Source organism: Lactuca virosa, chromosome 7 (genome assembly GCF_052849685.1).
Source record: "Lactuca virosa cultivar CGN04683 chromosome 7, Lactuca_virosa_CGN04683_v6, whole genome shotgun sequence".
Taxonomy (NCBI): Eukaryota; Viridiplantae; Streptophyta; class Magnoliopsida; order Asterales; family Asteraceae; genus Lactuca; species Lactuca virosa.
Window position 1 is genome coordinate 218,243,034 of NC_136432.1, and position 21,786 is coordinate 218,264,819.

Genomic DNA, 21,786 nt, shown 5'->3' on the forward strand with positions numbered 1-21,786 from the left:
CAAGTTGCCAATCACCCACAGTTGGTCCATGTCAATCAGACCCAATTGAAAAGCACCCAACAGTTTCATTCTCTTTATCTATAATATCTCCTTTCACTTTAGAGTATAAAAAACCCTAAAAGTGTCACTTTCATCTAAGTGGATTGCCAACTTTAAATAACACCATCTTTGGTCATATTTTGCAATCAACACCCACCTTTAATCTCTTGATTTGATATCACCCAGGTGAAAGTTTCCTCTATACAAACCATTATTACACTCAGTGTGGCGAGTCATGTTAATTCCAGTGACACGTTAACATGCAAATGGCCAGAATGCTCGAAAGAAACTTATGCATAGCATAATGGGACTAAAGTCTATAAAGATGAACTTATTTCTACAAATTATCTTCTATATAGAAATACCCATCAACAACGACAAATTAGCGAAGAATATATTAATCAATGCTCAAAGAGGTATATTTTAATTGAAAATAACACACACACCAAAAAAAACAAAACAAAACAAAACAAAAAAAAAAAAAACAAACAAAACAAAAACAAACAAAAAATCTTAGTTATTCTTCACAATATCCAAAAACGAAATCATTTTATTTATTTAGCGATACAAATATTTGATATTTTTAAAGACAAAATACATACAAAATTTTGTATTTTTCATTATTTCATCGATTTAAAACTTCTTTTCTAAGTTGCATGGTTTATATATATATATATATATATATATATATATATATATATATATATATGGAAAATTCAATAGAGAACCATAATTATTGGTTTTTCAAAGAACCAAATCTTTTTTTCAATTTTTAGAGCTTATTCTTTATCGAAAAAAAAATTAAAAATATCTAAATTAATATATTAACATTGTGAATGTGAAAAATATTTTTCGAATTCACCGTGTGAATCCGGATTCACATTGTGGATTTTCAAAGATTCACATTGTGAATTTGACGTAAAAAAAATCGAATTTCATATCATTGGAAAAAGGATAAAAAGTTATGAATTTCTGTATTTTTAGTTTTTTTTTTTGATAAAAAATAAGTTTTAAAAGTTGAAAAAAAGATTGGTTCCTTGGTTAATTATGGTTCTCTATTGAACATCACCATATATATATATATATATATATATATATATATATATATATATATATATATATATATATATATATATATATATATATATATATATATATATATATATATATATATATATATAGGGAGATGATCAAATAAGAACACCTAAAAAGTTGAGAACGCAAGAACAGTTATAGACCAATCATTCCATAAGGATGTTAAATGAATTTTACAATGTAATTAAATATGGATAATTAATTAATTCCTACAATCATGAGATGTTATCTAAATAATTGGTTTTTTTTAGCTAAATACTAGAAATAAATTCAATCTATTTTTAATCAATCAGATTATTAAAAAAACGTTTTTATCATGATTAAAAAATGTTTTTTATTTTTTATTTTTTACCAATATATCAAAATGATTGATGAATTAATCATTTCAACCGAATATGTATAATCATACAAAAATAAAAACATATTTGTAGTCATATATGAATCTTTTGTAATCGTGAATGAATAGATGAATTAAGTTATAATAATAAACAAATATAACACACTTTATAGAGAAAAATTACAATACGACTATAATCATAAATAAATAAAAATATTGGATATTTATATCTAGATTACACATCTATTCATAAATAATAACAAAAAAAAGTTACAATGTAATACATATCTATTTTTCTATAATCACATTTGAATAGAACATAAACAAAAATTATAATAAAAATAATCAATTATTATTATTATATAATCATAAATGAATAAGGCGAGATATTTTCTACTTTGTATTGTTTGGTTGTAAATTAACGCTCCAACATTCCATTTGTAGAATCATCTCGATTTCCTCTACACACTGTCAAATAAAAAAAATAAATACAATTAACAATCAACTAAATGAAAAAGATTTAGAAAAACACATATGACGTCAAATATTATATGAAGAGACATGAACAAAATATAAAATACATATGAAATCCTATAATTGTAATTATATTCATAAATGAATATATATCATTAATCACAAATGAATACACTTCTAATCATAATGAATATCACTCTAATCATAAATAAATACCATAGCTATCCCATGAGGCACATGACAAAACCCATTGCTGACTTAGAGAGTGTCACAATGAGATCAGAGTTGCTATTTATTTTGCTTTTTACTGTTTCTATCATAGCCTTTACATGTTTAATTTGGAGCTGAAACATTAATTCCATTGATTCAAAATATTTCAGAACGGAGACGTATGCAAGGAAGCAATAAGAAGTAAGCCTTGAGCTTGAGATATCTAACCCTACATGTGTGTTTGGGTTTTTGAGATTAAGAAGCTTTTAATTTTTGAGATTTGAGATACCTGATTATATTGGAGTGTCAAGTGGGGTTTACTACATGGGATGAATAAAATTATCTGTTTTATGAACAGACACTACTGAGATCCATGATTGATGATTTGATTCACACGACCAACATAGTTAGTCCATTAAGTTTCAGAATGTACAAATACGGTGACAGAAGCAGTATGATGAGGATAAAGAAATAGAAATTTTGTGAAGACTTACGAATTTGTTGTCAAGGGAGGCTGAAAGTTGAAAGAGAGGGGAAAAGACAAAGATTACGGTTTTAAAGATAGTTTGAGGAGAGCACGTTAGCGATGGATTACAAACACAAATACAAATGGAAATCAGGTTCTACAAAATGAAATTGCAACTGATTCTGAAAATAAAATGCAAATTTACATACCTAAAAAATGAAACGCAAGTTGAAATTGCTATTAATTCTCATAGTAATGGTAGCTACGTGGGGTGTCTTAATCGGGATTTTTGTCGGAGATGGTGAGAACGTCGTTGATGATTCGTTGGCTAGGGTGTAGGGATGACGGCGGGTTCTGGGGAGTGAAGATCTTGATATAGGGTTTGATAATCGACAATAAGCAGTAATATGGGTCGAGCGGAGTGAATGATGAAGTCGTAGGTTTACACAGAGAGAGACCGAGTGATTTTAGGAGTAGTTTAAAATAAGGGAATGATTAATTACCATGATACCCTTTTCTTCTTTTTAATTCAATTTAATTGAAATTAAACATTTTAATAATAACAAAACCTCTAATATAGCCTTAGATCTAAGATAATAGATGGATGAGATCTGTTCTCGCGTTCTCAACCTTTTAGGTGTTCTCATTTGATCCTACTCCTATATATATATATATATATATATATATATATATATATATATATATATATATATATATATATATATATATATATATATATATATATATATATATATATATATATATATATATATATAGGTTTAAGTATTCTAACTAATTATTGTGCGGATGTGTGAACAATGTTATTCTATGAGAATTACTAAGAGAATAAATTGTTTAGTAATGCGAATACGTTCAACCTTACAAAAATATCGTCATTTTCATGCATTCTCGCTAATTATTATTTATTCTTGTTCTCAAACATCGTTTTTCACTCATTTTCATTCTGACAGAATACGACTCAATAAACATTCTAACAGAAATGAGAATAATAATAATAAGTGTATAATAACCTTATAGACGATTTAATTAGTGAGAATGTGTGTTAATGACAATAGTTATGTAAGATTGAATGTATTTATATTATCAAACAACATATTTTCTTTATCATTCTCAAAGAATAGCATTGTCCATACGTCCGCACAATAATTAGTTAGAATAGAATAACCTAAGATTATGGTTTTTATTTAGTATTAGGTCTTATGTTGGCCCATTAGCTATAATACCCTAACTAGCTAGTCTATGTATTCTGTCTTTTTCTTTCATTGTATCTTGTACTTCTAACTTGATAATAATATAAAACCCTAGCCGTTTTATGTCTTGATAGATTACATGGTATCAGAGCTCGTTTTGAACATCTGTATTTTCGTTTTTGGGGGCGAGTTGTAGCAGGCACGACGTTGCGCGGATCGAGGGTTTCATTTCGTCTGTTGGTATGGTTTTCTTGCTCGTTTATGTATTTCGTGTGATTTGATTCGTGAGTTTCGTCGATTTCGAGAGTTTCGTTTCGTCTGTTGGTTTTGTTGATTTAGAGATCTTGATTGTTGCTTCTGCTACTTGTATTTACTGTTGTTTTGGTTATTCTCGTTTGACTGATATTGGAAATATGGCCCTGAGAGATTATTCTCTTCAGTCCATTAATATCCAACTCTATGGCAAGAACTATGCCTATTGGATTTACGTTATGAAAAATTTCTTGCGAGGTAAGACTATGTGGGGGATTGTTATAGGTGACAAGAAGAAATCATCAGACAAGAAGGATGATAATTATGCAACCTTACTTGATTCCTGGGAGACTGATAACTCCAAAATCATTACTTGCATTAATAATTTTGTTATCCAGTCTATTGGTACTCAGTTGGTGAAGTATGACACTACAAAAGAGGTTTAGGATCACTTGGCTAGGTTGTATACTCAATCTAAATTTGCAAAGCAGAATCAGTTAGAGTTTGATATTCGAGCCCTCCAACAAAACAATCTCAGTGTTCATGAATTTTATGCAGCCATGCCAGATTTGTGGGATCAGTTGGCTCTTACAGAACCTGATGTGTTGAAGGCTTTTAAGCCTTATATTGATTAAAGGGAAGAACAACATTTGTTTAATTCTTGATGGCATTACGTTCAGATTTTGAAGGCTTGTGCGGATCAATCTTGCATCACACACCTCTTCCCACTGTTGATTCGGTTGTTCACAAGTTGATTGCTGAAGAAAATCGTATCAAGTCCCATGCTGACAAAGGTCCCAAGACAGTCACTCATGTTTCCTTTACTGTTCCATAACGAACTCAGTCTTCAAACCAGAATCGTCCCAAAGTTGCATTTGATGAGTGTGCTTTCTGTAAGAAGAAGAACCATTGGAAGGCAAATTGTCCTTTGCCGACAAGTAAGGGAAACCAACAGCAACAACAAACGAGATCACTTGCACAATCTCGACCTTCATAGCAGCACAAGTCTTCTGGACAATCACATCACTCATTTCCATCTTTTAGGCCACCACAGTACGCTCCTGCTGCACCTTCAGTTGAGAATGAAATAGATTTTACACCACCATCAGCCTTGGATCTGCAGATTGTTGAGTATTTCAGATAATTCATTGTTTTCAATCCAACTGCCATGTCAGCTTCCATGTCTCATTCAGATCTGTCTTCATCCAACACGTCATGTACTCCTTCATCCTTGTGGATATTGGATTTTGGTGCATCTCATCACATGTCACCATATTTGTCATCTTTTGCTTTATTATCTTCTCGTACACCTGACTATGTTATGTCTGCTAGTGCTACACCCATGTCAGTAGAGGGTGTTGGTTTTATTGTCACTCCTTATATGAAAGAACCCCTTTCTAAACTTTCGTATTTCTGAAAGACCCAAACTTTCATACTCGACAATTGTTACTCCAAAACATGCTACTTGCATATTCATAAAAACAATATGTTACATTGATAACTTGTTTACATAAGACTGGATACAAACCGACTATTACAAATTTTTATATGTTACATAACTTCACAGGATACTATAAATTATACATACATGATTATTAAATACAATAGTTTCAAACTATTCAAAATCTTCTATCAGTATATAACTATACTGGTTGCTTATTGCCTGCAATTGTTAAACATTGAGAGGGGTAAGCGGTGACGCTTAGTGAGTTCAACAATAGATACAATATAACGTTATGCCATATATATACTTCATATGGCAGAATCAAAGAGAAACAAGGAACAACAAAGGCATATATGAATCATGTGGCAAACTTTCCATATCAATCAATGATTTGATTCAAAGATATACGATCAATGATACATGACAATTTCTATACTTGATATACATCAATAAAGCTTCGGCCCAAATGGCATAGAAGACATAAAGTTTCTAATTTAAACATTTTGGTAGATTTCAGGCTTATAGCCCTGTCTAACCATCTGCCAATGCCATAGAATAGAAGTCATTCTCTTACGGAGACATGCTCTACATGGCCAGAGGGTACGTACCAGTACCACCGTGAATCTAAGTCCTTTCACTGATCACATGGTCAAAGGAATATCTTTTCTATCATAAATAGCAGAAATAAAAATAACACGAGAAAATAACCCGGAATAATAACACTGAAAAGCACATAGCAGATATAACACATAACATACAATTGTTCCTATATATTAAACTCACCTTGAAATAACCGGGGGTTAAAATAGTAATTTGTGCAGCACTTCGTTCGTATAAATAGCTTTCTTCTATAAAAACTGGCAGATTTATTGAAAACCGGGCTCTGCGAAGGTTGAGCTTCAAACCGAAAAGATAAATTTCTTGGGGTCTTCGGGCACTTCGGGGCGTGTTTCGGGTGTTAAAAATAATATCGGGGCTTCGGGGAAGTGGAATTAGCCAAAATATGGAATAAGAGGTGAAAAATGGGCAAATATCAAACATTACCCGGCAAGTCTCGCAGCCCCCATTTTATAGGGTGCGAGACCGATGATCTGCGGCTGAGAAGGCTCCACGCGACTTCAGATGCGAGGGCCAGGTGGCTCGTGCGAGACTCGGACACGCGAAGGGGCATGTGTCGCTCCGCGGTTGGACCGGCGCTTCGGATGCGAGGGAGTGCGACACGCATCGCCAGCTGCTCGGATGACTCACCGAGATCGGACACAGGGCGCGCCTGGAGCGAGTGATGTGGCTTCTTCCGAATGAGGCTTATCCATGTGAGATTCCTCGGAATTTGTGCCAAAATCTTCTAAAATCCATAACTTTCTCATACAAGCTCCGTTTTTGACGTTCTTTATATGCCCACGTAGGCGGGAATATATTCTACAACTTTCGTTTAGACTTTGTCAGCTAATTTTGACTTTATTTTTAATATTATTATTTTTAACAGATCGGGACAGGAAAATCCGTTAAAAATTCATAACTTCTTCATCTGATGTCCGTTTTTGTCTGTGTTTCTACCGTTGTACTACTATTGACGAGACCTTTGATTCTCGTTTAGGTTGTGTCGGCTAAAAATCACTCGATCTAAAATTCGAGTTTTTAGCTGTCTACTGCTTAGCTGAAACTTAGAAAAATCATAACTTCCTCATACGAAGTCAGATTTTGGCGTTCTTTTTATCAAAATTCTCGGTTTAACAAATACTAAGACTTTAATTCAGATCACCAAGGCTAAAAAGTAGTTTATCAAAAAACTCACTTTTTACGTCATTCGGCGCCGTGCCGGTTTTGTCGCGGATCTTCGATTGGTCATAACTTCTTCGTTATTACTCGGATTTCGATGAGGTTTTCGCCTAAATGTTTCTAACGATATTATTTACAACTTTCAATAATAAAATTTTACTTATTTCAAATTTTATATTTTCGTTAAATTTCGATATTTGTCTTTTGATTGGAATCTCATAACACTTCCAATATTTTCCGATTGATTCTAAACATAGTTTTACTTCATTTCTAGTAAAAACTATCTGTTAGAACTCAATACTCAATATCACATAATATTTCATAATATTATTTACTTTTAACACGATTTCAAAACGTGTATGTTACAAACACCTCGTCCTTTTGAGAATTTCGTCCCCGAAATTACATCGATTAAAATAAATGGGGATATTTTGCTCTTATCTCATTCTTATTTTCCCAAGTATAATTTGGGCCTCGATGGTGTTTCCACTTGACAAGCACCAACTTTACTTCTTTATTACGTAGATTAGTTGTTCTTTCGTTCACGATCTCTTCAGGTTCTTCTACATATCTTAACTTATTATCCAATTTCACCTTGGATAATGGAACTGTCTCATCATAGATGCTCAAGCATTTGCGCAGATAACTCACATGAAAGACATCATGAATACCTGCCAAATCTTCAGGCAATTCCAAGCGGTATGCTTGTTTACCAATCCTCTGGAAGATTTTGAAAGGACCAACAAATCTAGGACTTAGTTTTCCTTTCTTTCCAAATCGCATAAGACCTTTCCATGGGGATACCTTCAACATTACGAAATCACCCACCTAGAATTCTATTGGTCGCCTCCTCTTTTCCGTATAGGACTTTTGTCGATCCTAGGTCGCTTTCATTCTTTCTCGTACAATTTGAATCTTGTTAGTAGTGTCTTGAATCATTTCAGGGCCTCCAAGGATTTTCTGTCCTACTTCACGCCAACATAATGGAGTACGACATCTACGATCATATAATACTTCATAAAGTGGCATTTTGATTGAAGCGTGGTAACTGTTATTATATGAAAATTCGACAAGTGGTAAATACTTATCCCAGTTACCACCGAACTCCAAAACACATGCACGAAGCATATCTTTTACTGTTTGGACTGTTCTCTCCGTCTGACCATCTGTTTGGGGATGATAAGCTGTGCTGAGAGCAACTCGAGATCCTAATTCATGTTGCATACTCACCCAAAAGTCAGAAGTGAAGTGAGTATCACTATCGGAAATAATCTTTAGTGGCACACCATGTCTCGCAACAATTTCATCAAAATATACTTGTGCGTATTTCTCCATTGGAGCCGTTTCACGCATGGCGAGAAAATGTGCACTCTTAGTCAGGCGGTTGACGATTACCCAAATTCTATCATGCTGTCTAGCAGTCTTTGGCAATTTGGTAATAAAATCCATGGATAGTTCTTCCCATTTCCATACAGGACCACTAAGACTTTCTGGGGTTCCGTAAGGCTTTTGGTGCTCTGTTTTGACTTGTAAGCATATCAAACATTCCTGCACATATCTTCCAATGTCTCTCTTTAATCCAGGCCACCAATAATCAGCTCTTACATCATAGTACATTTTACTTGTACCAGGATGTATTGACAGCTTAGACTTATGAGCTTCATCTAAAATCTTTCGTCTTAATCCGCCAATATTTGGAATCCATAGCCGATTCTTGAATACCTTTAATCCTCGTGGATCATCAAGTAAAACATCAGCATAATGTACCATCCCTTCTTTCTTCAAAATTTCCGGCTTTAAGGCCTCAAATTGCCATTTCTCTAGTTCATTTAGGATAGTGAGCTTCACTGTAGTGTGAGTAATAGTATAACACATACTATTACGATAAACCTTCCTGCTAAGTGCATTGGCAACTACATTGGCCTTTCCAGGATGGTACAGGATTTCACAGTCATAATCTTTGATCAGATCCATGGCTCATTGTTGTCTCATATTCAAAGTTTGCTGACTGAATATATACTTGAGACTCTTGTGGTCGGTATATAATTGACATTTTGCACCAAAAAGGTAATGTCTCCAAAGTTTTAGGGTAAATACCACTGCAGCGAGTTCGAGATCATGAGTGGGATAATTCTTTTCATAATCTTTCAGTTGTCTTGAGGCATAGGCTATCACTTTACCACGTTGCATCAACACACAACCGAGTCCCAATCTTGAAGCATCGCTATATACGGAGAAATCATCATCACCTTCTGGGAGTGATAAGATTCGAGCATGAGTCAAAAGATCTTTTAGAGTTGAGAACGCTTTTTCTTGGGCTTCACCCCATTCGAACTTCACTTCCTTTTGTGTAAGACTCATGAGAGGTACGGCTATACGAGAAAAGTCTTTAATGAATCTCCGATAATATCCCGCGAGACCCAAGAAACTACGAATTTCGGAAGCATTACGGGGCACTTCCCAATTTTCAATGGCTTCGATTTTGGTAGGATCTACGGATACACCGTCACCAGAAATCACATGACCGAGAAATTGAACTTGGCGAAGCCAAAATTCACATTTTGAGAATTTAGCAAAAAGTTTCTCCTTTCAAAGAAGTTCTAATACCGCATGAATATGTATGGCATGATCAGCTTCAGACTTGGAATAGATTAGAATATCGTCAGTGAATACGATGACAGATTTATCGAGCATTGGGCGGCATACCCGATTCATCATATCCATGAATACAGAAGGAGCATTTGTCAAACCAAAGGGATGACAAGGAATTCATAATGTTCATATCGAGTACGAAAAGCAGTCTTCGGTACATCCTGCTCGTCTACTTTCAACTGATGATAGCCAGATCTTAAATCAATCTTCGAGAAATAGTTAACACCCTGAAGTTGATCAAATAAATCGTCAATGCGAGGTAGTGGGTACTTGTTCTTGATAGTCACCTTATTTAGCTCACGATAATCAATACACATTCACATTGATTCGTCCTTCTTCTTGACAAACAATACCGGAGCACCCCAAGGAGAGGTACTCGGTCGAATAAAGCCTTTGTGAAGTAATTCGTGCAGTTGAATCATCATTTCCTTCATCTCAGCCGACGCAAGATGATAATGAGTCTTTGCAATCGGAGCAGCGCTAGGCACAAGGTCTATTCAGAATTCTACTTGCCTGTCCGGAGGAAGTCCAGGCAATTCATCGGGGAAAACATCAGGATATTCGTTAACAACAGGAACATCATTTATAGTTTTCTTCTCCTCTCTTGAGATATTAACTTTGTATGCCAGATAGATAAAGCATCCCTTCGATATAAATTTACGAGCTTTGAGGAAAGAGATTATTTTTAAGATTCTTTGTTCACCGTAGACATAGATAGGACTCCCCTTCAATGGGAATACGCACTATCTTTTCATAGCACAAGAGTTCTACATGGTTCTTGTGACAACCCGAAATTTTTTGCCTTATAAGTCAAGCCAATCAACCTTAAGTCAGACTCACTCCTGCTATCATTTAGCACTATTTAGAGTCTGTTTGAGTGTTCTGAGCTCAATACATTCAAGGAATAAGTGTTAGGAAGTATCTGCTAGAGCCACTGTACAAAGATCAAGCCATAAACTCGTTCAAGAGGAGTTTACAGCCAAGACACCAAGAGTTTACGGCCGTAAACTCAAGGTGGTCGTAAACTCACCCCTATATAAGTAACACTTAACCATTTTTCTCATTTCTTTCCTTCCTTGGCCGAAATCTCTCCATTCTCTCTCAAGTATCATCGAGTTCTTCATTCTAGATCTTCAAAACGTAAGTGTTTCTTCCATCTATTTGTTGATACATCTCCTTAACATGTATCATTCTTTGATTCCATCCATGGATTTCATCTTTGAGTCTAGATCTTCAAGATCCTCAAGAACATCAAGAACACTTAGGTGTTTTGGGCCGAAAACACCCACCTTTGCCTTCATATCGTAAGTATTACTTCCCTATACTTGATATCTAGTAGGAACTCATGCTTAGCACCTTGAATACAAGCTTTCCCAAGAACATGAGGTGTTTACGGCCAAGAGCATCTCCCTTGGCCGTAAACCCTAGTTTGAAGTGCAATTGGACCTTAAACTCTTCCTAAGGCTTGGACATGAACCTAGAACCCTTCCTCAATGCTTGAAGACCGAAAATAAGCCCATTTGCTGAGTTTACGACCATACACTTTATGGTGTGGCCGTAAACACCTCAACACCTTTCATAAAGTTGGTTTTTCTCATCCTTGTGTAGAGAATTGGTCCCTCAAGCTTCCCAAGCCTTCAAACACCCTTTTATGCACCTTTTTACCATGAATTTACGACCGTAAACTCCATGGCCGTAAACACCATTCTTTGGCCTTAAACATCCCTTAGATGAATCACATGTGATTCTAACACTTGGTCCAAGTGTTTCCTAGTCCCTAAAGGTGTTTCCCTTCATATAGTTGCTTATAAACACTATATTCATGCCAATATATGTCATTTAGGACTTGTTGTGTCTCGGGACTTCATTCGTGGAACTTCTCATCCTTACGCACATATTCGTTTGAATCACCCACATAAGGTGAGTTCATACCCCGTAATCAATCTTTTAAACTGTTTTAAATGCTTTTAAGGGGGGGGGGGGAATACAAGTTGAACACAATGATAATTGTGTAATTGTTTGTTATAAACATTTTCAAAAGATTATTTATGTCATTTATAAGTAGTCAAAACATTTCAAAAACTCTTTTAAAGTTATGTTACTTTATAGTTTAGCAAAACTCCGTTTTTAAAGTACAAGCATAACTTAGTAGTAAAATGAGTCTTTTCAATAACAGTTCAAGTAAAATACTAGTAAACTATAAGGGGTATAGTTTAGAGGTTCAGTTCATACTAGATGCTATAACATACTATAAAGAGAATCAGGGAGGTAGATACAATACACGATAACATAAAGAGAAACAGGGAGGTAGATACAATACACGATAACATAAAGAGAAACAAGGAGGTAGATACAATACTTCAAAGAGAACATACTAAGATACTATAACAGAACGAACATACTAAGATGCTATAGCATGAGAACTACAAGATCTAATTATACCAATGAATCACTAACTTATTGTTCTTAACAAAAGGTAATAGTTAAATTGGGTATACATGATCATATAACTTTAATGTGAATTACACGACTAGCAATTGTTTGCTGCAGTCGCGTTTGGTCCCCAGAATCTCCTGACAGGGAGAGCGTATAGTATGGGTACTAGCATTCACATGATGACCTTACTAAAACAAACATGTTTTAAGGTAATTAGTACTACAGGATGTCAATTCAAAAGACAACTGCATACTTATAAATTCCCATTACTTTCAGTAAGTGACAGTTCCACTTGAAAGCTAATACAAAATATTTTCGAGTCAAGATAGTTATAAACTAGGGAAAACTTACATTTTACAAACGACACACAGAACAGTCGAGTCTAGTATATTCAGTAGAAAGGATCTATAATGCTAACTTTATGATTCCTTAGTGTATGCATTCAGGGATATATATTAATCGGGTCCGACAGGTAGTAGGTTGTGTGCTTTCCACTTCATTTCCTGTTCCTTGTTTGGTTGTGGGCTTAGAGCAGATACACCCAGCCTACTATCTATCCGAGCTTAGCTATATATATGTTCCGTATAAACCAAGTAATCATAAGGGGTACCATGTATGGTTCAGGCCATAGGACACTAATTCAATGCACCGTTTTCTAGTACAAAACATACTTTTCAAATGAAGAACTTTTGGAATACAAAACTAGAAACTTAACCAGTAAAGGGTTTAATCCATTTTATTAAACCAGTAAAACTTAAAGGACCTTAGGTGGTTAATTCTATAATACCTTAGTTTATACACCAGGGTTATATATAATTAATATCCGATAGGTAGTTGGATGTGTGCCTTCCGCCTCATTCCCTGTTCCTTCTTTGGTTGTGGGTTTAGGGCAGATTCACACAATTAACTATATGTTCGATATTAGATTATATATAACTAGTATAAACTAAGTGATTATATAAGGAACTACTGTGTTTATCATTTTATTATAAGAAATAAGGGTTTTCTTAAAGGATATTTTTCATTAAATATAAAGGAACTATTACAGTTAACTCCGTGAGTACCGAGTGAATACGCAGGGGTTATATACAACGATGATCTAACAAACAATGGGATGTGTGTCTTCCGCCTCATTTCCTGTTCCTTGTTTGGTTGTGAGCTTAGGGCAGATACACACAACTGATTGTTTGTTTACTCTGAGTTTTATATAACTTGTATCCATTTAATACTCATAGAAAGGACTGTAGAGTCATTTTACTTATCTTTCATCAAAAGCAGGAAATATAGGATTTTCTGGATGAACAGGCAAACTTTTCTAAACAAGAACTTACTACAACTTACTACAACTTTCTACAAACTTTCTGACTACTTACTACATCACTAAAATCTTATGAACTCACCAGCTTAAATGCTGATCTACGCTTTCAAAATAACTTGTATTCTCAGGAGACCAGTAGACAGGTTCGTGCACTGCGATTCAGAAGATGGAGCGGTATATCTTCATGTCTTTTTGTTATTTGCTATGTATTCTATATTATCTGAATCACATACTTTGTAAACACTTTCTTTCTAATGAGGTTGTTTATTACTTTGCTTACTATGATGCATGTCTTGTGATACTAAACATGACGTCCTCCGACCCAGAACGTTTCCGCCGTTCCGGTTTTGGGGTGTGACAGATTGGTATCAGAGCATTGTTTATAGTGAACTAAGTATATCAACCGATAAAAGATATACAACTATAAATACAATGGGGACGAAGTGCTCTGGATAAGAATATATTTTAAATATATAATGATACCTTATAAAATATATTTTAAATATATAATGATACCTTATAAAAGTATACATACTTGCATATACATATATACATACTAGAACAAGTATCACGAGAAGAACAAAACAGAAGAAGTTAAAGGTTGAACACTATGGTCAAACCTGGACAGTTATGTAATCATAGCTAGAATCAATATAGCCTGATCAACTATATTCATTTGAGATGTGACCGACATGTGTTTGGGAGTGATGTGGTGTTGCAACGGTCTTAAAACTTACCTAATACTAAGTCAAGAGAATACTAGATCAAGTACAGAGAGTTAGAATACTATAGGAGTATTCTATGATACTATAATGCGATAACAAGTTTAAAACATACCAAGTAGATTACATTAAAATACTATAAGAGTATTTTAGGCACTATACAAATAACTTATGTGATAACTTAAAAGACCCTTACGGATAGGTCTATAATCTTGCAATGTATACTCCCAAGGTTATATACAATTGAGACTTTATAGACTTAGAATTTGTGATCTACGCTTCACTACCTGTTCCTTGTTTGGTTGTGGTTTTGGAGTAGGATCACTTATTCGAAGGTTTATTTAATCTTGAATTATATACAACTTGTATACCTTGTGCAATTATAGGAGGACTCTGTAAGGATCACCCCATAATGTTTTACTTAATCTCATAGATTCTTTAGTCACTTCCATTCTCGCACGACAAACCCAGATAGATGTAACCACTTCCTCATAGTAGACAACAGAAGAGTCAGGAGGAAACTAGAGCAAGTTCATGAAGAGCTTTCAAAGAAGGATCAACCGAAGTAACCAAAACGTCTTATGCGTCACACTAATAAATAATAATCTTGTTTAACTTAATGAGCGAGTAGAGACACTGCTCACATTATGTGTTAGGATTATTTTCTTACATGCAGCTGGTAACAGTTATTCAGGTAACAGATATTCATTCGAGGATAGCCATTCCAAATTCATAGAGTTTATTAGGTATAGACTCTTTTATGAATTGTTTCCAGAACCCTGTGGAAGTCAGGACCCGATACACCCAGAACTAGGATAACCTTGTCTTTTCAGCTTTCGGCTTGTGTCCATTGCCTTAGACTTATTCCATCTCATCTTTGTATTCTTTTAACAAAGATGCCTCCTCGCAGATCAAACAGACGCGCTACTCCGATAACTCCAACTCCACCTCCGCAATTCAATCTTGCTGATCTCCAAGCAACGATATCCTCCGCAGTGGCAACTGCTCTAGCTCACTTCGGTGAAAGTGGTACCCTCGGATCTGGTAGTGGTACCCACTTAACCAACCCCAGAGTTACTCACGAACACCCAAGGGAGTGTTCGTATAAGGACTTCATGAACTGCAAACATAATTCCTTCGATGGAAATGGTGGACTCATCGCTCTGATGCGATGGTTCGAGAAAACAGATTCGATATTCGAAATCTGTTCGTGCCCTGAAGGGAGCAAAGTGAAGTTTGCTGCCTGCACCTTCTCTGACAGAGCCCTGACATGGTGGAACAGCCATGTAAAGTCACTGACCCTATCAGTGGCTAACTCAATAGGTTGGGAAAACCTAAAAGAGTTGATGCTGGAAGAATACTGCCCGTTGGGCGAAGTTCAAAAGCTGGAACAAGAACTCTGGGAGCTCACTATGGTCGGCTCAGACATAGTGGCCTACACTGACCGGTTCAGCGACCTAGCAGCTCTATTCCCCGGGATGGTTACCCCGGAGAGCAAGAAGATAGAAAGATACATATGGGGTCTATTTTCCCCGATCCAAGGAGATGTGTTGTCTTCTAACCTAGCGACATTCGATAGTGCTAAACGCCTGGCTCAGCGACTCATCGACCACGGAGTCCGCCATGGTGTAGAAGTCCCTGTTCCCGAGCCATCGAGGGAAGAGGACTATAAACGAAAGTCGGGGAACAAGAGGAAGAAGAAGCGAACAACACAGGACACCCCGCAGGAGGAACAAACGAGTACTATGTACGCCGCCACAACACCTGCTACTCCAGCACCTGCCAGTCGATATGCTGGAACCCTCCCGAAGTGTGGAAAGTGCAACTATCACCACACCAGAGTATGTCGGGAAATACAGTGCCTGAACTGCCACATAAAGGGACACACAGTCCGTTTCTGCAGGGCACCAGCTCAACCGATCTCCCATTCCCTAGAGTTGAAGAAAACCAAGCTTGCTATGGTTGTGGTAAGACTGGACACTACCAGGAGGACTGCCCGATAATAAAGAACTCAGGAGCGGATGGACGAATTCTGATGATCACCGCAGGAGAATCGACCTCGGAGTCGCCATCAAGCAGCGGTACGTTTTCGAAATAGTAATTGCTTTGAAAATTAATTTATATTTATATAAGATTAAAACTTGGGGATAACACTTAAAAGTAATTATAATAACTCACATAATGAAGTAGGTCACAGTATTCAAAAGAACTAAGAGATCCGTTCTGAGAAGCTATGATGGCTTAGTATGTACATTAAGGGTTGTGCATAGCTAAGATTTTGCAGACTTAGAGTGAGTGATTCCTCCTTAATTCTTGTTCCTTGTTTGGTTGTGGATTTGAGGCAGAGTTACTCAGTCGACCGTCCAATTCATCTTAAGTGTTCATAACTTGTATATTCCAGGCGATTGTAGTGGTACCAAGGAGGATCGTAGTTTAAGTATCGATTCTAGATAACAAAGCACTTTCGCGGTATGTACGCGCACATCGCGGTACGATACGTAGAAGTATTAACATCAAGGGAAAACAGAAAGCACTAGAGCATTTACAAAGAGTACATTTTCAAGCACACTAGGGAATACATCATCGTATATCATACATTTCTTTCAAATCGGCCAAATCTTTGTTCAGTAAAGAGTCCGTTACTATCTTTCGTCATGAGTTGGCGTGGTCTTCACCATACTAAATTCATATGTTCCTATCGTCTCGACCGTCAAGTTCACAAAACCTTCGTCATTTGTAACGACAGTCCGACCCAGACCTCAGTTTTGTCTTTCGTATTCTAAAACCCGAAGTACTCGTGCGAAGAGTACTTTGTCCTCCGAAGCCTTGCCGTCGTATGTCCACAGACCCTTCCGAAATACCACCCGTCCAGCACACCAAGTTCAAGCACAGAGGCTAAGGACGAATACAGCCCACCTATCACTATTAAGTGTATACGCGAGGGTAGTATATGATTATGATTATGCAGATCTAGTATGTGTGTTTCCGCCCTATCTCCTGTTTCTTGTTTGGTTGTGGACCTGGGGCAGAGTCGCACATTCGACCGTCTAACTAATCCTAATTATTTACGACTTGTATACACGAGATAATGATAGATGGACCGAGTATGAATCCTATCATGAACAGTAGAGCAAAGTGCCAGGTCTACGAGTGGGTATTCTGCCAAATCAGAGGAGCGCAACCCCAGTAGCACTGCTAAGAAAGCTAATTTCGGGACGAAATTCCATCTAACGGGGGGATGATGTGACAACCCAAAATTTTTTGCCTTATAAGTCAAGCCAATCAACCTTAATTCAGACTCACTCCTACTATCATTTAGCACTGTTTAGAGTCTGTTTAAGTGTTCTGAGCCCAATACATTCAAGGAATGAGTGCTAGAAAGTATCTGCTAGAGCCACTGTACAAAGATCAAGCCATAAACTCGTTCAAGAGGAGTTTACGGCCAAGACACCAAGAGTTTACGGCCGTAAACTCAAGGTGGACGTAAACTCATCCCTACATAAGTAACACTTAACCATTTTTCTCATTTCTTTCCTTCCTTGGCCGAAATCTCTCCATTCTCTCTCACGTATCATCGAGTTATTCATTCTAGATCTTCAAAACGTAAGTGTTTCTTCCATCTATTTGTTGATACATCTCCTTAACATGTATCATTCTTTGATACCATCCATGGATTTCATCTTTGAGTCTAGATCTTCAAGATCGTCAAGAACATCAAGAACACTTAGGTGTTTTAGGCCGAAAGCACCCACCTTTGCCTTTATATCGTAAGTATTACTTCCCTATACTTGATATCTAGTAGGAACTCATGCTTAGAACCTTGAATACAAGCTTTCCCAAAAACATGAGGTGTTTACGGCCAAGAGCATCTCCCTTGGCCGTAAACCCTAGTTTGAAGTGCAATTGGACCTTAAACTCTTCCTAAGGCTTGGACATGAACCTAGAACCCTTCCTCAATGCTTGAAGACCGAAAATAAGACCATTTGCTGAGTTTACGACCATACACTTTATGGTGTGGCCGTAAACACCTCAACACCTTTCATAAAGTTGGTTTTTCTCATCCTTGTGTAGAGAATTGGTCCCTCAAGCTTCCCAAGCCTTCAAACACCCTTTTATGCACCTTTTTACCATGAATTTACGACCGTAAACTCCATGGCCGTAAACACCATTCTTTGGCCTTAAACATCCCTTAGATGAATCACATGTGATTCTAACACTTGGTCCAAGTGTTTCCTAGTCCCTAAAGGTGTTTCCCTTCATATAGTTGCTTATAAACACTATATTCATGCCAATATATGTCATTTAGGACTTGTTGTGTCTCGGGACTTCATTCGTGGAACTTCTCATCCTTACGCACATATTCGTTTGAATCACCCACATAAGGTGAGTTCATACCCCGTAATCAATCTTTTAAACTGTTTTAAATGCTTTTAAGGGGGGGGGGGAATACAAGTTGAACACAATGATAATTGTGTAATTGTTTGTTATAAACATTTTCAAAAGATTATTTATGTCATTTATAAGTAGTCAAAACATTTCAAAAACTCTTTTAAAGTTATGTTACTTTATAGTTTAGCAAAACTCCGTTTTTAAAGTACAAGCATAACTTAGTAGTAAAATGAGTCTTTTCAATAACAGTTCAAGTAAAATACTAGTAAACTATAAGGGGTATAGTTTAGAGGTTCAGTTCATACTAGATGCTATAACATACTATAAAGAGAATCAGGGAGGTAGATACAATACACGATAACATAAAGAGAAACAGGGAGGTAGATACAATACACGATAACATAAAGAGAAACAAGGAGGTAGATACAATACTTCAAAGAGAACATACTAAGATACTATAACAGAACGAACATACTAAGATGCTATAGCATGAGAACTACAAGATCTAATTATACCAATGAATCACTAACTTATTGTTCTTAACAAAAGGTAATAGTTAAATTGGGTATACATGATCATATAACTTTAATGTGAATTACACGACTAGCAATTGTTTGCTGCAGTCGCGTTTGGTCCCCAGAATCTCCTGACAGGGAGAGCGTATAGTATGGGTACTAGCATTCACATGATGACCTTACTAAAACAAACATGTTTTAAGGTAATTAGTACTACAGGATGTCAATTCAAAAGACAACTGCATACTTATAAATTCCCATTACTTTCAGTAAGTGACAGTTCCACTTGAAAGCTAATACAAAATATTTTCGAGTCAAGATAGTTATAAACTAGGGAAAACTTACATTTTACAAACGACACACAGAACAGTCGAGTCTAGTATATTCAGTAGAAAGGATCTATAATGCTAACTTTATGATTCCTTAGTGTATGCATTCAGGGATATATATTAATCGGGTCCGACAGGTAGTAGGTTGTGTGCTTTCCACTTCATTTCCTGTTCCTTGTTTGGTTGTGGGCTTAGAGCAGATACACCCAGCCTACTATCTATCCGAGCTTAGCTATATATATGTTCCGTATAAACCAAGTAATCATAAGGGGTACCATGTATGGTTCAGGCCATAGGACACTAATTCAATGCACCGTTTTCTAGTACAAAACATACTTTTCAAATGAAGAACTTTTGGAATACAAAACTAGAAACTTAACCAGTAAAGGGTTTAATCCATTTTATTAAACCAGTAAAACTTAAAGGACCTTAGGTGGTTAATTCTATAATACCTTAGTTTATACACCAGGGTTATATATAATTAATATCCGATAGGTAGTTGGATGTGTGCCTTCCGCCTCATTCCCTGTTCCTTCTTTGGTTGTGGGTTTAGGGCAGATTCACACAATTAACTATATGTTCGATATTAGATTATATATAACTAGTATAAACTAAGTGATTATATAAGGAACTACTGTGTTTATCATTTTATTATAAGAAATAAGGGTTTTCTTAAAGGATATTTTTCATTAAATATAAAGGAACTATTACAGTTAACTCCGTGAGTACCGAGTGAATACGCAGGGGTTATATACAACGATGATCTAACAAACAATGGGATGTGTGTCTTCCGCCTCATTTCCTGTTCCTTGTTTGGTTGTGAGCTTAGGGCAGATACACACAACTGATTGTTTGTTTACTCTGAGTTTTATATAACTTGTATCCATTTAATACTCATAGAAAGGACTGTAGAGTCATTTTACTTATCTTTCATCAAAAGCAGGAAATATAGGATTTTCTGGATGAACAGGCAAACTTTTCTAAACAAGAACTTACTACAACTTACTACAACTTTCTACAAACTTTCTGACTACTTACTACATCACTAAAATCTTATGAACTCACCAGCTTAAATGCTGATCTACGCTTTCAAAATAACTTGTATTCTCAGGAGACCAGTAGACAGGTTCGTGCACTGCGATTCAGAAGATGGAGCGGTATATCTTCATGTCTTTTTGTTATTTGCTATGTATTCTATATTATCTGAATCACATACTTTGTAAACACTTTCTTTCTAATGAGGTTGTTTATTACTTTGCTTACTATGATGCATGTCTTGTGATACTAAACATGACGTCCTCCGACCCAGAACGTTTCCGCCGTTCCGGTTTTGGGGTGTGACAGATTGGTATCAGAGCATTGTTTATAGTGAACTAAGTATATCAACCGATAAAAGATATACAACTATAAATACAATGGGGACGAAGTGCTCTGGATAAGAATATATTTTAAATATATAATGATACCTTATAAAATATATTTTAAATATATAATGATACCTTATAAAAGTATACATACTTGCATATACATATATACATACTAGAACAAGTATCACGAGAAGAACAAAACAGAAGAAGTTAAAGGTTGAACACTATGGTCAAACCTGGACAGTTATGTAATCATAGCTAGAATCAATATAGCCTGATCAACTATATTCATTTGAGATGTGACCGACATGTGTTTGGGAGTGATGTGGTGTTGCAACGGTCTTAAAACTTACCTAATACTAAGTCAAGAGAATACTAGATCAAGTACAGAGAGTTAGAATACTATAGGAGTATTCTATGATACTATAATGCGATAACAAGTTTAAAACATACCAAGTAGATTACATTAAAATACTATAAGAGTATTTTAGGCACTATACAAATAACTTATGTGATAACTTAAAAGACCCTTACGGATAGGTCTATAATCTTGCAATGTATACTCCCAAGGTTATATACAATTGAGACTTTATAGACTTAGAATTTGTGATCTACGCTTCACTACCTGTTCCTTGTTTGGTTGTGGTTTTGGAGTAGGATCACTTATTCGAAGGTTTATTTAATCTTGAATTATATACAACTTGTATACCTTGTGCAATTATAGGAGGACTCTGTAAGGATCACCCCATAA